Genomic DNA, 18678 nt, shown 5'->3' on the forward strand with positions numbered 1-18678 from the left:
GCAAAGCGCCTGCCTGGCAAGTGCAAGGTCATGAGTTCAGTTCCCGGTACCGGAGAAAAACAAAACAAAACAAAACAAAACAAAACAAAACAAAAAAAGGGTAATAACTTACACAGTTATTCTTAGGTAAATCTGGCCACATATTCTGAATTGTATTTCTATTAAACTCATGACAAGCATCAAAGAAGCAGTATATGTCCTATCCTTTGGCAAATGAAGAGTGGTGAGAACTATAATTCACTTCTGAGGGCTTGCAAAGATAAAAACGTTGTAGACTGCTAACATATGGAAGACCTTAGAATCCCATCATAAATAGCAAGACTACCAGCTTAAGTCCCTTGGGACAGTAAGAATTGAAATCATGCAACCACTAGCTTACTGTCTGTATAAGCATAGCTTTATTATCCCAAAAGCTTCTTGTCCAGGAATACAATATTAGAAACACTACATGGCTTATTTCAGATTTACTTTCTCAAAATCCATTATCTGATCTCCTCAATAGTTGCTCAAATGGGATCACCAAGCTGAATTTTACTCTTCAAGTCTCCTTGCAAACCCTTACATTTCTCAATTCACTAACCCTAATCTATCATATTATAACCTTAACCTAATCCCTATCTGGTTCTGACATTGAAAGGCCTGCTTTTAAAATAAATCTCCCCTAAACTACAGGTGTCCTACATTTATCTTCTCCATTCAAGTGACTGTCTTAATATAATGGTCTCTCTTACTGTAGCAAACAATAAATTTTGTGTTACTTTTTGAGCAAGTTCTTTTTGTGGTCTCTTTTGGGAGTCTGTAGTAGACAATAACGAGAGTCTAACAATAACCTAAGGAAAAAGACATCTAGTAAAAATAATAAGGTTTTCTTTCAGACTTCTTCTCCACCAGGAAGGCTTCAATATCAAGTTGGAAATAGAAACATATTCCAGTCTGTAATGCTCCTCCTCTAGCAGCCCCTGCCTTCTTAACCCTACATCTATTCTTTCCTGCATCCTCTGTAGGGGCAGGCAGAGTTATCGGCTCCTCCTCACATCTGCATCTCCCACTGAACATAGTATCGCCCGACCACATCATGATTGCGGCAGATAACTCATGTAAAGCAGTTGACAACTGACAGAGCCACCGCTCCCAGAGGTAACCCCTGTGAAAACCTACCTAATGACAATGGAATTAAAGTGGATGAGAAACATGCATTTTTGAAAGTCCTCTTTCTTTCCTTGTATGTTTTCACTCTTTTCCTCTACGTAGAACTTTAACTTTACAGAACGCTATGAGCAGGAATACAAGTATCCTCATTAGCATGCATTTTGCCTTTCAGAACTCAAGTAGACAACTTACTTAAAATCTTGAAAGAAAAGAATAACTTTCTTCCTTTCAAGTTATTTGTTGTGAAATAAATGTTGAGAATTGCTGCAGTCCTGTGCATTGAACTGTTTTCTCTGAAACAATGAGTTGGAAAACAGCATCAACAAAATAGGAATCATTTACACACAATAGTTTGAGTGGTAATTTGACTTTTACATTTAAATGAACTCATTTATTACCATATCTTCATCACACACATCAAATATTCAAATGAATATTGAGTTTATGTTTCATAGTTGTCAATAGAAAACAAACACTGAGCTTGTATCAATGAAAGAAGTGATTATTATATAATTTCTTTTCTGTTCTGAGTTATTCTTTCTTACTGACTTACTCTTCTCAAGTATAGTTTTAATTATGCTTCTGTTGTTAGGCATACCATTTTACTCTCAATATGGTTCACTCTATCTGAAATATTGAGCCTGCATTCACTAACTTTTTCTAAAGGAAAGTACTAGCCTAGACCTCATCTGTGGGCTTCCATGCCAACAAAATTTATGCTTCTCAATTTTATTTTAATGCAAATGTTGGCTTCCTCTAAAGTGCACTCTTGTTCAATAAGAACTAATTTTGAGACCTTGCCTACTCTTAGATAATTCTGTTCCAGAAATTCTTTTCTGGCATTACAGTTGCTAAAATTTTAGATAACAATATAGATCATTATAGGGTAATTCATTTTCAAATACAAGCTAAATGAGAGTCTTTAGGGAATAAAGACTTTCTGGTAACAAATATGTTTTGGAGTATAATTTACTATTTTGCTTACAAAGATTTTTAATCTGCAACTATATGTTTCAAAAATGATAAGGTTTATGGTTTTAATAAGAAATTTATAGTCTTCTGACCTGTGATAATAGTCGATGCTGTACAGATACACGTGTTATATGCAAAAGTATCCAAAAAATACTAACAGCATTAAATTTAATGTTACACTTCTCTCATTCATTTGATTCTAGCAGAAATGTACTACAAAATGAGGACAAATAAGTGCCATTTTCCTTTCTTAAATTTTTGGACCTGAAAACCCAAGAGAATTGACTAAAATATATTCTGTTATTATTAGAGAATTTTATCTAATTTTAAAATCTCTGTCTCTCTGCATCTGTGTCTCTGTCTGTCTCTGTCTCTGTCTCTGTCTCTGTCTCTCTCTGATATACACAGCAGTACTGCTTCTCATCATATGCTGTCTTTCCCAGTTTCTCTAAGCCACGATAGTATTTGGTTTGCTCATTCTATTATGTCTTCTTTTGGTTAGTGCCAGCAGTAGAAAGCCACTTTCTTGCTTTTGAAATTATGCTGTTTGCCTGATTCTTCATTTCTCTGACAAAAGTAATAGTGCAAAACTAGTGAGGGATGGATATGTTCAAAATATATTATTCACATTGAAACCCAATATTACATAAAATTAATAGTAAGTAATAATAATAGGGGAGACCTTTTTTCATGTTCACTTACATTTGTGAGTAAGTTTTTGAGGAAGTGTTTACCTGGTGGCAGTTTAGGGAATTAAATTTCTGTGCATGCTGTGTGATTGTGTGCACTTGTGTTCGTGTGTGTGTGTGTGTGTGTGTGTGTGTGTGTGTGTGTATGCGCTTTGGATCATTATCTCTTTTATTAAGACTCTCTCCTTTATCAGGCTTTAGTCAAGCTTTAGTCGGGCTTTAGTCCTCATCCCTGGGAACTGCCCTCAGCCCATATAACAGTCTTAGTAAGGATCCTATTGTCAGCTTAAAAATTACCCATCCTTGACATCCGATCAAATTTATCATCTCCAACTTGACTTGCCTTTAGAAAGGATTTTAAATCAGTATAGCAAGAATTTCCCTAAACTTAATATCTCTTCTTAGTGGTAAATTTTTTAAATTCATTGATCTACAAATTGTACTCCTCAGCTATGAATGCTGAGCTATCTTTCTTATATTTGGAGTTGAGCCCTGTCTCTCTCTTGCTGTGATAATCTTGAGGTCCATGCCAACAGCCTCATATCAGCCATCCTTACCATTTTAACATGTGTCACAATAATGTTTCACTTAAAACGTTCATGGTCCATCCTTAACTCTAGTTCTGGATTCCACAACAAGGCATCAGAAATTTCACATTGTACAATGTTCAGACATCAGTGTCTTCTGACAGCTCTGGAGTGAATTTTTTATTTTAAAACGTGCACAGGGAGATAGAGATGCTGATATTGTACACACGTGAAGCCTCCTTCAAACTGCAGTCAGCACAAGTACTGGGAGGGGAGTGGAGTCACTGTTTCCCAACTTCCCTGCTCCAAAGGTTTCAGCACGTCTCCTGTCATCCCTTCATGGGATAGTGTCTTAGGTGTGACACATGGGAGTGTTTCAGTCACAGAACAAGAGCCAGGAAACATTTAATTATCAAAAACAGAGAACAGAATAGGACTGAATGATAAAGAAAATAAATTGTTAGTGTGTGGGTACTGGATTTCATGAATTAAAGATGAAAAATACTCTCGCTGATGTCTAGAACATAACTTTTATGAAGTTTTGTCTTCCATTTCCTTCTGCTTTTCTTTCCTCTTCTATTTTTCATTTTCTCTCATCACACACAGTTGGCCATTATACCACTTATATAAGCTAGTATTTGCCTATCCTTCTGTACTCTGATAAATATTTTGTACCTATTATTTTAGTAATCTTCAATATCATGCTCAGATATCAATATTATACTTGTTTTACAGATGAAAAATCTGGTGTAGGCAGAGGTTAAGTGACATTCACTGTCACATAGCTTGTAAGTCAGAAAATCAAACTTCAACCTGTGTCCCACCTAAAAGTTACTTTTTGGTAAGATCTTTACCCTTTTTAAAAACACTCTGTGTTTTTAAAATTTAATGTGGAACCCAGATTACCCAAGGATCTTATTAAAGTACTCTCAGGAGCCTTGGTTTGGAACCTGATATTCTGTACTTGATAGGATACTTGTGGTGCAATTCCCTGGGTCATGTTTTGAGTACCATTCAATGGTCACTAATTTGAGATGGAAAGTTTTCACAGATATTAAATGTACTCACAATTTTCTGTTATTCTAGTATAAGTCCAAAATAACAGAGATTACTATATCCCTAAATTCTTTTGTATTTGTTTGATGTAAAACTTCCAACTTTTTGGTATCAGTGGAATTTCCTTAACAAATTCTCCCTCAAGGTCTTTGCTTAGACAGAAATCTCAAAGGTACCACTTTTTCACTTCAGTCCATCCATCAAATTTTTCATTCCTCTGATCATTCTTTTCTTTACCTTCTCTGAATTTATTTCAATTTATCTAGATGTTTGGGCACCAAGAGACATAGAAGTGAATGTTGTATTCCAGGTGCAAGCCTATCATTCATTTGCAAAATGCTGTCACATCACATCTGTCCGTTCTGTGACACGAGTGATACAATCTCTCTCAGTATTGAGTCCAAAAGAACTCTGCATGATTTTGTGACTGGGCTACATTGAAGATTTCTATCTAATTTGACATTGCAATTTATGACCTCAAATATCTGTGATACTTCAAAAGAACTCATTTACATCTTTGAAGCTGGATGACATGTTTTTTCCTATACTGTGTGTTTCATCCCTCTCCTTTTTTAGGGGGGCTACTGATGTGAGCACACCACTATCTCCATTTTTTAATTTAGATTGATTGATTGTTGGTGAGGAAGGCTTTCATTTTTCTTACACTTTGTGGCCTATTATCAAGGCAGAAACATACTTTACATCCCCAAATACCCTGGATTGAAATGATCAACTTCTAGGGCCCGAATTTTAAATAGGTGATATGTAATACAAGGTGTAAAGGACTTTTATCTTGAAAGGCCCTGTGAGACAAGTTCAAAACAATTTAATTGCCAAATAATTGGCTAAAAGGTTTCAACAGGAGTTTAGAAGACTATTATAAAACTTTTAATGTAAAAATGTATTTCTTTTTAAATCTTCCACTGTGGTTGTGGTAACTTTAGCTACCTGAAATGTTCCTTTTGTAATACTTTGATCAGGTCCTCCCTGAGCTCAGAGAAAAAGGCCTGACTCCCAGGTATGTCAGAAGAACTAAGTAGTAATCTTTTTCTAAAGACAAGATCTCTTTTCAGTTAGATTTATAGATATTTATGCAATAGAAGTGTCTGTATGTAAAAAAACTTGTTTTTTTCTAGATTCTAGTTAAGACTTGATGAATTGGTCTTTGAAATGATGACTCTATTATAGGTATAATAATCACTCAGTAAAGACAACTGGAAAAGCCTGCCTAGGAAGATGTAGTTGTGTGTGTGTGTGTGTGTATGTGTGTGTTTGAGAGAGATAGAGACAAAGAGAGATACAGAGAGAGACAGAGAGAGAGAGAGAGAGACAGAGAGTGAGACAGAGAGAGAGAGAAAGACAGAGACACAGGCAGACACAGAGAGACAGACAGGTTTAAATACTTTTAATCCAAGAAACAATCTCTTGAGGACCTCCTATTACTCAATGACATGCTAGATATCAAGAAGGAGAAAGTGGAAAGCTGAGACATATATTGTTCATATCTAGAAAAGTTAACAGATATCAAGAGAGCTAAATTTCTGTAAATCAAGTAGTTTTTATCTGTATGGCAGTTCTAGTCTTATTTTTCTACTTTGTGCCAAGGAAAGCTTGCAGGAGAGAAGAAAGTCCCTTTATTTTTTTTGGAGTAAGGAGAAAGCAGAAAGTCCTAGAAAAATTAAGGTAGAATTTTTTTTTTATTAGGTAAGAGTAGGTAAGAAAAGATACCATAGATCTTTGTGTTGGAAGGCTCTGTGTAGCAAATCCAACAGGATTTATTTGCTTATAAATTAAGGATTTTAAAATTGAACTTCCAGAAATAGTAACTGCATATACCATTTTAATATAACAGCAATGCTTTCCTGAAGAAAATTATGGATAAAGGGTATGCCTGAAGACTGCTCATTTCAAATATACTCTTGGGGTTTGAAACTGATGCCTACATGTTGGTTGCTTGAGGTACCTTTGCTTAAATAGTATTGTACAAAATGTGTAGAAAGAGATAGTTATAAATTAACACATGGTTGGAATGAGATGGATAGCATGTCAGTGACACAGTCTTATACCAGTACAGGGCCTTCTCTTCTTTTTTATATATATTTTCCATCACATAAATGTAGGTGCTTACAGGTAATGTCACATGACACTTTTAATATTGATGTTATCACGCAATGTCTCCAAGTCCTAAAACTATTTGGACATTAGTCCTTTTTTCAATTCTCTTTCTATAGTAATTTACTCTAAATGCTAGTAATGTAAAATTATGCAAATCATAATAATAGCGGCTAATATTGAGGGGTGCTTGTTATGTGATTTACTATGTTAGTAGTTTTACATGGTGAAGAATACTTTAATCTTCAAAGAAACCTTGTGAATTGGGTATCATGATAAATCTACTTGATCGATGAGGAAATTGAAGCTAAGAAAGGTTAAGCTGTCAGAAGCTACTTCTTCTATAGCTAATCAAGGATTCCATTCTCCATTTCTCTGACTCCAAAATCCATATACACATATAACACGTGCTATATTTTTATGTTTGTCCAAAGCCCTGTGCCATCAGAGCAGTCAATTCTACGTAACAATAAACTGAAAATAAGGCTAAATCCTCATAAAAGAAGCAAAGGTTGATGATTTTCTTATAATCAAGCTCATTCATTGAAGTAGGAATAGCACTTTTACATTGTAACTCAAAAATAATGCTACGCTGAATGCTCTAATAGAGGGAGAAATTATTAGTTGAGGACACAGTGGACAGATTGATTTCAACTGGTGAACTCTGGAATGATTTTCAAAGAAGATGTGAGCCAAAATGTGATTTAGGGACTATTTAAAGTCAGTAGGTGGTTATAGAATTGTAGATGTGGGGAGGGTAAAGAAATATGAAACAGGTTAAAGATGAATGTTAGTAGAGTTTTCTTAAACTCTGTTAGAGAGTTAGAGACATCAAAGGGTTTTCACTCTCATGTGACAAAATCAGATCTATGTCTCAGAAGGGCATTTAGTCTCTCACAGTGTAGAGTGGTTTGGAGAAATCAGGGAATCCAGGTAAATTACAAGAGCAAATCAACTGCTGTTTGCAGTGTGACCTGAAAAGTCAGGGTCTGTGTTCATTTGTAGTTAATCTGAAGCTTTGCTACTGTATATTGTAAGTTTCAAATGTATCTTCTCTATGCTTAGGCAAACTTTGAATAATTAATTTCAAAGCAGCCTCTACAGGGGATATTTGATAATTTTTCTTTTATTTGAGACATGAGGCATCTTGTAACATAAAATGATCTAAAGTTTGTGAATTTCATGCAGCAAAAGCTTTTTTTCTTGATTTATAGCTTATTTTAAACATTCTAATAAAATGCTACTAATAACTCCTGACATTCTGAAAGATTGTTATGCTGTGGAAATTATAATATAACTAAGAGAGTTTAAAAACAGAAAGATAGGCCTGTAAAAATTTTTGTTAAAAAAGTAATGGAAGAAGACACTAACATTTGAATTCTTGAAGAAGTTGTTCTTTTTTGAGAAAGGGATGGGTTAAATGACTTATTGGGTCATTTTCAAACTTTAGTTTCTGTGGATCTGTGTTTCAGAGACAAGAAAAATTGTTTTATCTTGTGACTGATGGTTCTTCAAATCATTATTTTACCTCCTGCCACCAAAAATAAGATTCCTCCAAATACAAAAATGTTTCAAGCAGACTTTTGGCTCTGCTTGGCCCCAGTGATAAATACAACCATCAGCATTGCTGTTTGAGATGGTAAATCAACCAAAGTTCAATTTATAAAATTCTAGAGATACATTTTGTTCAACCTTCAACTATTTTATATAAAGGCTCAGAACTCTCTGAGATTCTGTGATAAATCTAGATCAAAACATTAAACAATTGATTTAGTTTATTGAAAACAGTTTTTAACCGTATTTTATAAATTTTTGATAATCATGAAATTATATTTATTTCCACAGTCACTCAATTATCATTAACTATCTGCACAATTTGTTAAGAAAATGTTCAGTGTTGACAATGTGCTGCTGGGGATATGTCAGAGCAGATACTATGAGGGAACTTGCCTGCTATAAAACAATTAGAGCTTGCAAGAAATATGTGTGTGTATGAGTGTGTGGGGAATGATAAACTCATATAGTAAGGGAGAGGATTAGTTAGGGTTCAGTAGAAAAACAGAATCAGTAAAAAATGTGTGTGTGTGTCATTGTGCACGCATATTTACAGGATTTACAGGATCAGAGGCAAGAGAGGCTGCTGTAGTAATTTACATACAGCAGAACCAGAGGATCTAGCAGCAGCACACTCCCAGTAGGTGGAGGTCTCTGAACAAGAGGGACCAAGGGTGCAGTGCCAGTCTAAGGCTAAAGACCTAGCAGCTCCTCGAGGAGCTGCTGCTGTGAATTTTCACTGAAAAGCTAAAGATGGAGTCGGGACAATAGCAAAAGACATATTTGTTCAAGCAGAATCAAGCGTGCAAAGGCAGAATAGCATCCTCCTTTTTACCCTTTGCATTCTCTCTAGGATGCAAGCCTACTGGATGGTATATATACTAAGACTGACCTAAACCTGCGCTATCCTTATGTGTATATTTACCAACCAGTTAATAACATTTGCAGTGGTTGGAAATCTGAAGGTAGTAGGAAGGACTGGGAGAGCACGTTAGAACACTCTTCATAAAGCTGAGGTTGTTGTGCTGAGCATTTCCCTTAATGGAAAAGAAAAAGCCATGCTATCCATTTTAATAATTGCTGTTTGAAGATTTTTATATCCATTAGACTGACATTTACTAGAAGTATATCAAATAGAAAAAAATTGTTATCCATATCAGCCTTTCCAAAATAAAGTCATCAAACACAAGCAAACTTCTAGGCCTAGTTACTGTGAAATCATTTTACATTTTTGGTGAGTTGTGCATAAGCCTAGGCACTGTTCAGGAAGATTTGTGGGTGTCTCTGTGTGTGTATTCATACTGTGGATAGGCATGGTGGAGGGACACAAGACAGTTATAGCTCAGTGAATAATTCTTATCATTGAGGATTTTTTTGACGTGACTCAAAGAGAAAAACAATAAATACTAAAACCTCACTCATGTTAAATGGGTTGAGAAGAAGCCCAAATGGAACATACTCATTTACACATCTAGGATGGGAGGCTCAGAATTAGGGAACAATCCAGAAATACTTCCCTATATATTCTTTGAGAGTCAGAACTTGATTTTGTACTTTCCCCCCCACGTGACACAGCTAGTGGCAAATGTTCAGCACTTCCTTGTTGAAATTAATTACACCAAATTAAGGTGGACAACTTCCATGCATGCTCAGATAATTTTGCTGTCTTATCTCTTCCCGTAAAAGAAGAGTGTTTTCTGAAGCCTCAGATTCGCAGACGGGACGTGTTTCCTTTAGACAAATGACAACACTATTTTTCACCGAAGCCAAATAAGCCATTGTCAAGAGTGTGTACCATAGAGAGAACTCGAGCTATGAGGGTGATGATCGATTTAGAGTAAATGTAAATAAAACTGAAGTGGCTCTTAGGGCTTTAATGTGTCCAGTTCAGACCGCAATTTCTCATGCCCCATTCAACACTGCGTGTTCTTTAGTCGGGGGAGCTCCAAACTGATGTTTGGTAGAGAAGTTTAAAGAGAAGCAAATACAATGTTCTCATTTACTTAAATAATTAGTAGGTTGATCTTTAGTACTGCATTGTTTAGATTAAGTCTTGATGAATTATTTTCTGATTCTAGAGCACAGGCTGCTTCTTCTCTCACCCCTATTTAGTATTGTGTAGTGCTGTTCTATTGTTGGTTTGGTCCTGATAAAAATAATGACACACAGGCTGTTCATCAGATTGCTTGCTGAGCCGTGGTTTTCTTTTAATTATTGTCTGAATTTCAGGGTCACGGAAATAATGATCTTCAAATTGACAGCTGTTTAACCCAGATGTTCCTTACAGAATGAGTTCATTATGAAAAGAGGACTTACAACTCTTTCAAGACTAGTAAATTTGTCATTATTACTATTACTTTATTATTATTATTATTATTTTGTATTGTTACTTTCCACTTTCTGCTCCGAATTGGCTTTAGTTCATCATTCCCTTTTGCTACACGGAGCTCCTAACTTTAATAAATGTCTAGAACCAACACTGTTGTTATATTGATTTCTGATTTTACTGGAATCTATGACTCTGCAAAGTGAGAAAACACTGTCAGTTTTGGCAGTCAGAATTTTTTATAAGACAGAAAATGTGTCATGGTATGTGGGTTTAGTTTGTTACTACATTTAAAAAAAAGAAAAACAATTTTTAAAAGACTTTTTGGAATGCAAAACACAACTTTTCTCTTGTAGTCTCTTTTCTCTTGAAGTGTTTTTTGTCTCTAGCAGGATAGATTGTTGATTTTTTTCTCTTTACCTGCCCATTCCTGCTACAGGTCTGAAAAGATTTCACTATGATGATAGCTACACTCAACAGAATCTTTGCATCGGTCTTCCCTGAGTCTAGGCATAGTCAGACACAGAAATTAAATATAAGTATTTTAATTCATTCACATAGCAACAAAATGTATGATCATTTAATTGATTCTTTATAATGATATATAATATTTTCACCCCAGTTGGTAATGAATAATACAGTTCAATTTACAATTATATTGTGGGATATACTTCTAAAAGTTTATTTACTGTGCTAAAGAACATATGGGTGAACTAATTTGAAATTTAAAAAAGTCACAAATACAAGAATTTAGGGTAAATTGCTAAAATAATATCCCTATGTTCCCCAAGTACTTTAACTTGTATTTTCTACCAGCAAGGTTACTCTCCTTACACAACCAAAATACAGCTATCAGTATAAAGTAATTAGCATTGATTTATATTTTTATTTATACAGCTATCTAATCCTGTTTTAGGCTTTACCATATGTCACAATAATACCCTTTATAGTGGAAAGATACAGTTTAGAACTACACATTAAATTGTTATTCTTTTTTTATCCTTTGTTTTTGAATAGCTCCTAACACATTTCTTTGTTTTATGACTCATTTTCAGTAGTGTACAAACTCAGAAATAGTGAATGCTAACATTTCAAGATATCGGGCTGGGGATATAGCTCAATGGCATAAGTGTTTGCCTTGCAAGCATGAGGTCATGAGTTCCATTCCCGGTACCAAAAAAAAAAAAAAAAAAAAAAAAAAAAAAAAAATCAAGATTTTTTTTTCCACAAATGAATATAAAGAAATGTCTCTTTGTTGCTGTACTTGGATTTTATTGACCATTAGTGATTTTCAGTGTTTTTAAAAGTTTTGCAGATTTGCATTTCCTCATATCTACTTTTCTATCAGACTACTTTTATCATTTACGGGCACTTAGAAAATTAATCACGTGTGATAAAATTATTCTTTATATTTTATCTGGATACTGCATCTAATGTCAAATAAAAACATTTCAGTCATCAAGTCTATCAGTCTTTCATCTTAGATTTAATAACTTGCTAAAGTGGACTTTTTATCCAAAGATTTATAAATATTCTCTTACACAATATTTTGTCACTTTTATTATTCTTTCACATTTAGATTTTAATCACTATAGACACCAATTTTAGATATGAGAATGCATGTCTACTTATTTGTTTATTTTAGATTAGTAATTAATTGTGCCAGTACAATTCATTAAAAAAGACCTATTTTCCTTCAAAACTAAGACTACACTTTTAAAAACTTTTATCAGGACTTGTGTGTATTATATAGTGTTTACACTCCTTGTGCAAAGTAGGTACATGTGCATAGCACATCTTAATGCCTTTTTATCCCCTTTCCTTTGCCTCCTCTGCCTTCTACCCATCTCTATATCCTCTTGTCTTTTCATATGTTTGCAATGCAGAATGTGTACATTCCCTGTGGGAAGCTTGTGCAGGTAATACACATCCTAACTTCTTTTTTCATCCTCTATCCTTCCCCTCCCAACTCCTTTCTCTTGATCCCCTGCTCTTGAGAAAAATCAGTTTTCCAGCTTCTTATTATCTATCTTTTATTTTACTGTTTTCTTTTCACTCTGGGTTTCTCACATAAGAGTAACCATGTAATATTTTAGTTTGTGTGTCTGATTTATTTCATTTACTATTATGGTGTCAAGGTGTGTATGTTTTCCATATATATTGCACTTATATCTGAACTTCGATCTTATTTCATTGATATATTTTCCAATATCTGTTTACTATTCTTTTTGCTAACTTTATAATGGAGTTCAATCATAGCAAGCCATCATTTGTGATTAGTTTTATTTTCAATTAAAAAATGCTTGTTTCCAGTATTGGATTTCTAGTTAGAATTGTATTAGATATGTATGTGATTTCAGGAAAGAAGATATTTAGATATATTTTTTGTGTCTTTGCACAAACACTATACTATCTGGCTTTAATGCTGCATTGTCTGACATTAATTTGATTATCAGAAGACACAAATGGTCAACAGGTTTATGAAGAACTGTTCAACATTACTAATCATCTGGAAAATGTAAATCAAAACCACAAGGAGATATGACTTCAGCCTTCTCACAGTGGCTATTATTGCAAAGATAAAAGGTAACGAATACAGTAAAGAATGTGGAAAAAAAGGAACCATTGTGCACTGTTGATGGGAATGTAAATTAGTATAGCTATTATGGAAAAAGACTATGGATGTTCCTCACAAAATGAAAATGACTATCGTATGCTCCAGCGATTCCACTACTGCTTAATATTCGCAGGAAATGAAGTCAGAAGGTTGAAGAGAAATCCGTGCTTCCATGCTTATTGCACCATTCCAATAACTAAGATAGGGAAACAGTCTAAGTGTTCATCAGCGGATGAAAGGCTAAAGAAAATGTCATATGTATACATAATGGATTACTATTTAGCTATTAAAAAAGGATGGAGCACTGTTGTAACAACACAGATGGTACTGGAGATCATTAGGGTAAGTGAAATAAGCCAGGCACGGAGAGACAAGTCTTGCATGACCTCACTCATATGTAGAATCTAAAAAGGATCTATCGCAGAAGCTGGTGGAATGGTGGCTGCCGAGCCTGGAGGAGGAGGGAGGGATGGAAAAGGTTAATCAGTGAGTACTGAGGAATAGACAGAAAAGGAAGGTCTGGTCCTGTTGCACAGAAGAGGGCCTGAACATCAATAGGTAATGATAATATGCTGTATATTTTTAAACACCAGATGCAAAAATATTGAATATTTTTACAATAAAGACATTATGACTGTAAAGATAGATGTTTACTTTGATTTGAACATTACACAACAGGGCCAGGGATATAGCTCAACAGCACAAGTGCCTGCCTGGCAAGAGCAATGTCCTGAGTTTGATTCCTGGTACCAAAAAAAACCAACCTGAACATTACACAACCTATAGTTGTATCAAAACAAGACACGGTCACCCATAAACACAGTTTGTGTAAGTTAAAAAACTAAATTAAATTATAATAAACTTTTCACATCTTTTTCCTTATGTATTTTGACAGCAATTTGTTTTCCTTCAACTATTCTTTTAATGTTATTAAATATAAATCCTACACATAGCTAGTAGGAGAATTTTGTTTTATAATCCAACCTATCATGAGGGAATTTTCATTAGCTATGTGATACAATATGTTTTATTTTAATTAAACCATGCCAAGATTCTAAATTTTACATCCAAATGGCAGAAAAATTAGATTATCATTATTATACTTACATTACATTAATATGTAGTCTCTTCCTGTTAATTCTGAAATTAGAAATCAGGGTCTTTCTAAAGTTCAACCAAGTGTCACAGGGAGACATCCAATTTTCTCTCTGATTTTGTCCATCAGTCGAATCTTTTATATACTTTTTGGTTCTTATGTAAAACCTCCTTAATTTGCACCTTTTAAGTTTGTAAATGTGTTACGTTTCCTAGTTTTTGCTTCTGAGAATTCATATGTCATATCTTACTGCTTTTCTATGCTGACAGTCTTTTGTGCTCCAAGGCATATTCTACACTCAAAAATGTAGCTAACGTTCAGAGCTCATTTAATAGTCAGAAAGGTTTGATTATTTCTCCTAAATATTATCAGGTAGGCTTCATAATGTTGTAATGAGAAATAATATTATGAGATCAACGCTCTGATTTTTAGGTTTAGTTACTGACACAGACCTTATTCTAGGAGAAAGACAATTTTTCTTGTAGGCATCCCACTTCAAATTAAAAACTTATTTAAGAAAAAAAAGAACATCATATTTATGAGTGCTTATAAAACCACTCCTGATTTTAGTACAGAATAATGTTACAGAAGAATAGAAGTACTCACAAACTGAGAATTTTAAGCATTCTCTAGAGAAATACTTTTCAGAACAATAATTGCATGAAATAATAAATTTTTTTCTTTCTTGATACATGGTCTTGCTACACAGTTCAGGCTGGCCTTGAACTCACTGTGTAGCCAATGGGGACCTCAAACTCCTGGCACTTCTCCTACCTCAGCCTCCTGAATGCTGGGATTACAGACGTGTGCCATCACTCCCTGCCTTAATTTAAGTCATGCACATTTAAAGTCATCATCCCATGGTTCTTGTCTTCACAAGAATATAAGTGGGAGGATGTGAAATATTCCACATTCTAATTATCTTCTATTTAAAATTTTTATTTTTATTAATGCATATTTGCAGTACATACTCTGTTGGAAAGCTATAGGAATACATTGGAAAATATTTTTTGAAGGCAGCTTTTTCTTAGCTATTTCACGTGAACAGAAAGACTTTCTGATTAAATTTAAATGTGTCATTACACTTCTGCTTTGTATCTTGGAAAAGATCAGAGTCCATTATACGTTTTCGAACAGGCTGTAGGACATCTGCCAGACCATGAGCCCTGTGGAAGCAGTGGTCTTTGGCAGAGAGGTCTGATTTGATCTTTGGCAGAGAGGTCTGATTTGGGCAGATTGTCAGGGCTTATCCTTGCCTTGCATCGATCTGTAAGTTTTCTTCACTTCTAAAGCAAGCATTTAGGGCTAGGAAGCTGCTTTCTATTACTTTAGCTGCAATCTATAAGCTGTGCTATTTCATCCAGTTAAGATATTCTCTACTGTGAGGTATTATTTCTTCCAATTTTTAATATCCTTTAAAGCTTCTTTTCTTCAGTTCCAGAGTTGACTTTTCTACTTATCTGTATACTATTTAATTTCTATTTTAATAGGCCTCAAGAACGCACAGGGTCCGGAAGGTTGGGCTGACCCGCATGATCTTTGGATCACCCCTAGGGTCTTCTTGGTCCTCAGATGCTGATCACCTCAGCCTTTGTGATGCTTGTAACCTTTTTTTTTTAAACTCTTGTCTTTTCTGGTTGCTCTTAATAGAGAATGTTTTGCTATAAGCTACTATATTATAAATCAGAGGTAGAAGCCTTAGTCACATGGATGCTTTTAAAAAGCTTTTATTATTTAATTACAATTTAGAAAAATTAAACACCAAAACACATATACAATTTAGCCACGTGGGGTAGATTTTTGGGGTCTCATCAGAAACCTTCCATGCATGTCCTCCCAAACACGATCTCTCCTTACTTAGGAGGTGCCACTGTTTTAGCTTTATTGCACTGTGCAAATGATTCTTATTTGCCTTTCCAGTGTCAGAATCAAGTGAGTGCCCCCAAATATCATAATTTAGTTTACTCCCCCTTGTCTTGTTCCCTGTAATTTATTTGTTAAGGCAACAGGATTGTTTGCTTTGTAGTACTACCTATCGCTTGGGTTATACTGATCATGTTCACAGCGTATAGTTTAAATGCTCTTTTGTAGCTTTTGTAAATTTTTCTGGACTTAGAAGCTTATATTTGGCATCATTCCATGGGTGTCACTTTTCTTCTGTCTCTTGTTCTCGCTTCTCTTTCCATGCATTTTTATTGCAAGTTCAATGCTACAGTTTTTATCTAGATGTTCCTCCAAAGCCTCCTGTCTCATACACGGGGGTTTTAGTTGGACAGATCATAGGGTGTGCCGCTCATCAGCAGATTAGTTCATTGATGAGTTTACAGCTAAATGGGCGGTTGGGAGGCAGAGCCTGGTGGAAGGAGGTAGGTCATTGGGGGCGTGGCCTGGAAGAGTGTCTCTCTCATGCTCCTCCCTTTATTCTCTCTCTGCTTCCTCTCCACCACACCCCTCTGCCATGCTAGTCCGCCTTGGAACCAGCCAACTATGAACTGTAGTGTGAGCCAAAATAAAGTTCTTTAAATTGTGAGTATGGATTATTGTGTCTCAGCACCCAGAAAGTGACTAAGACATGAAGTGTCCTAGAATTTACTCTCCAAAGTTTAACCTTTTACTATGTGAATAATTTCTTTTAGTAGTGTTACTTTACGCAGAAACGTGAACTTGAATTTTGCACTTTCGTAATTATCAACTGTGACCATATTCACTTGCATTTTATGTATTGAATGATTGGTTTACGAAAGTGTCTTGGCTTATTTGTTTGCTCCGGCAAGTGTTTAATAGGCGTATTTTGAGCTTAAACCTCTGCCAGAGTTCTTTGTTAACTAGTATAGTTGTCTCCTCCAGCACATCTATTTTGTTGGTATATGAGGTATGATAGAAAAGAACAATAAATATTTAAATTGAAGTAGTTATTTTGAATGTCTTTAGTTGCATTGCTGTGTTTGACTTGATGTCTTGAATCAATTCAAAACATTTATCCTTCATGATCATTTTGACTTTGTGGGAAAGCCAGAATTCCCATGGTGCCAGACCCAGTAAATACAATAAATGAGCATTATCAGCCTGTCTTTTATTGGATGGCTCTAGACATTAGCATTTACAACATTATTTTCTAACAGTTCCCTGACTTTTTGCAATACATTAAATTATGTTAATGTTAAGTGATACTAACATAAAAAAATTAGTGAGGGGTCGTTTGAATAGGCAGGATAACATGCCAATAATCTTTGAATAACTTTCATATTTGATACAATATATCATTTATTTTACACATTTTTAAAGTTGTTTCTCATTGTGACATTATTGTACAGTTTTGCAAGGGCTGTGTGTAATTATTTTTGTTTAGAATATAATGTTGACCAATGTATGTGTATGGAAGGTGAAAAGATGTGCATTGGACATAATTGTGATGAAAAGCACAAAAGAGGACCTTCAGAACTGCTTCAGAAAGTGGCGAGAATGATGGTACAGATGTGTTCAAAGCAAAGGGGAGTATTTTGAAGTGGATCATGACAATGTGTCTTTTAGTGTAATAAATCTTTAATTTAATTTAATTTATATATTTTAGTCATACTTTATACACAATTTCCTCTTATTGAACTTTCTTTCTCTAACTTTTGATACCCTATGTAGGATTTATGTGTTTTTGCTCACCTCTGGAGCTCAGTTTACATGTTGGGAGTTGCTTAAGGAATCCTTGTTTTAACAAATGGTGAGAGATGAAGCAACTTTTATTTATCCTTGTGGGCCAGGGGTGCTAAAGTAGGCAGGTTTCCAGTCTCTTAGTAATGCATATTGTGAGAAGCAACCAGTGATTTCCCACCTTTAGAGCTAAGATGACTCAGTCTATCTACTTCTTTTATTCTCCATCTCTCAAGGGCCAAGAGTATTCACACACGCATAAGTGGCTGATATTAATCTTCTCCCAGGGATCCACTGTTCTTTGCAATGCAAGTTCTTGCCAGACTTTGACATTAGCATCTACTTTCTTTGGAGGTCCCCTGCTCACAGTCAGAGAAGACCTCAGACCATTTCTGTCAGGAGTCTAACCAGACTATCACATCATTAGCATCTGGCTGTTTATATACATGAGAAACTGTTTAACTCGGAAAAGGGAGGTATATCTAAATTATTAGTGGAGGGCAAGAGAAAGATAATAAGGAGCCATGTTCTCAAGTCTTTCACAGTAACCTGCTAATGTCAGATAAAATTTTATATAAGGAGTTTTGATTGTGTATCAATTTTTTACGGGTGTCTCCATTCAGGAAGTTGTACTACTTATAGAACCTTATTAGAAATAGACACTGCAGGTGGCTCATGTGGGTCACTGACAGCACTTGGCCATCCTGATAACCTCTGCAGGTTAACAGTAGGCAGAACAGAAGATGTACGGGTAGCTGGCCTTGGTCAGTTACCCTTGGTCTTTAGGCTAGAGCTCCTGGGTGCCTGCTGGCTCTTGGGTCCGCTCTGTCATGCTGAACAATGATACATGTTTTCTGCCCACCTTGAAAAGCCTCTTCTGATGGCTTCTGCTTATTTTGGTTTTCTCTCTCCTTTTATATCTGCTGGTTCTCACC

The sequence above is a fragment of the Chinchilla lanigera genome, unplaced genomic scaffold (genome assembly GCF_000276665.1).
Source record: "Chinchilla lanigera isolate Chin_1 unplaced genomic scaffold, ChiLan1.0 scaffold00017, whole genome shotgun sequence".
NCBI lineage: Eukaryota > Metazoa > Chordata > Mammalia > Rodentia > Chinchillidae > Chinchilla > Chinchilla lanigera.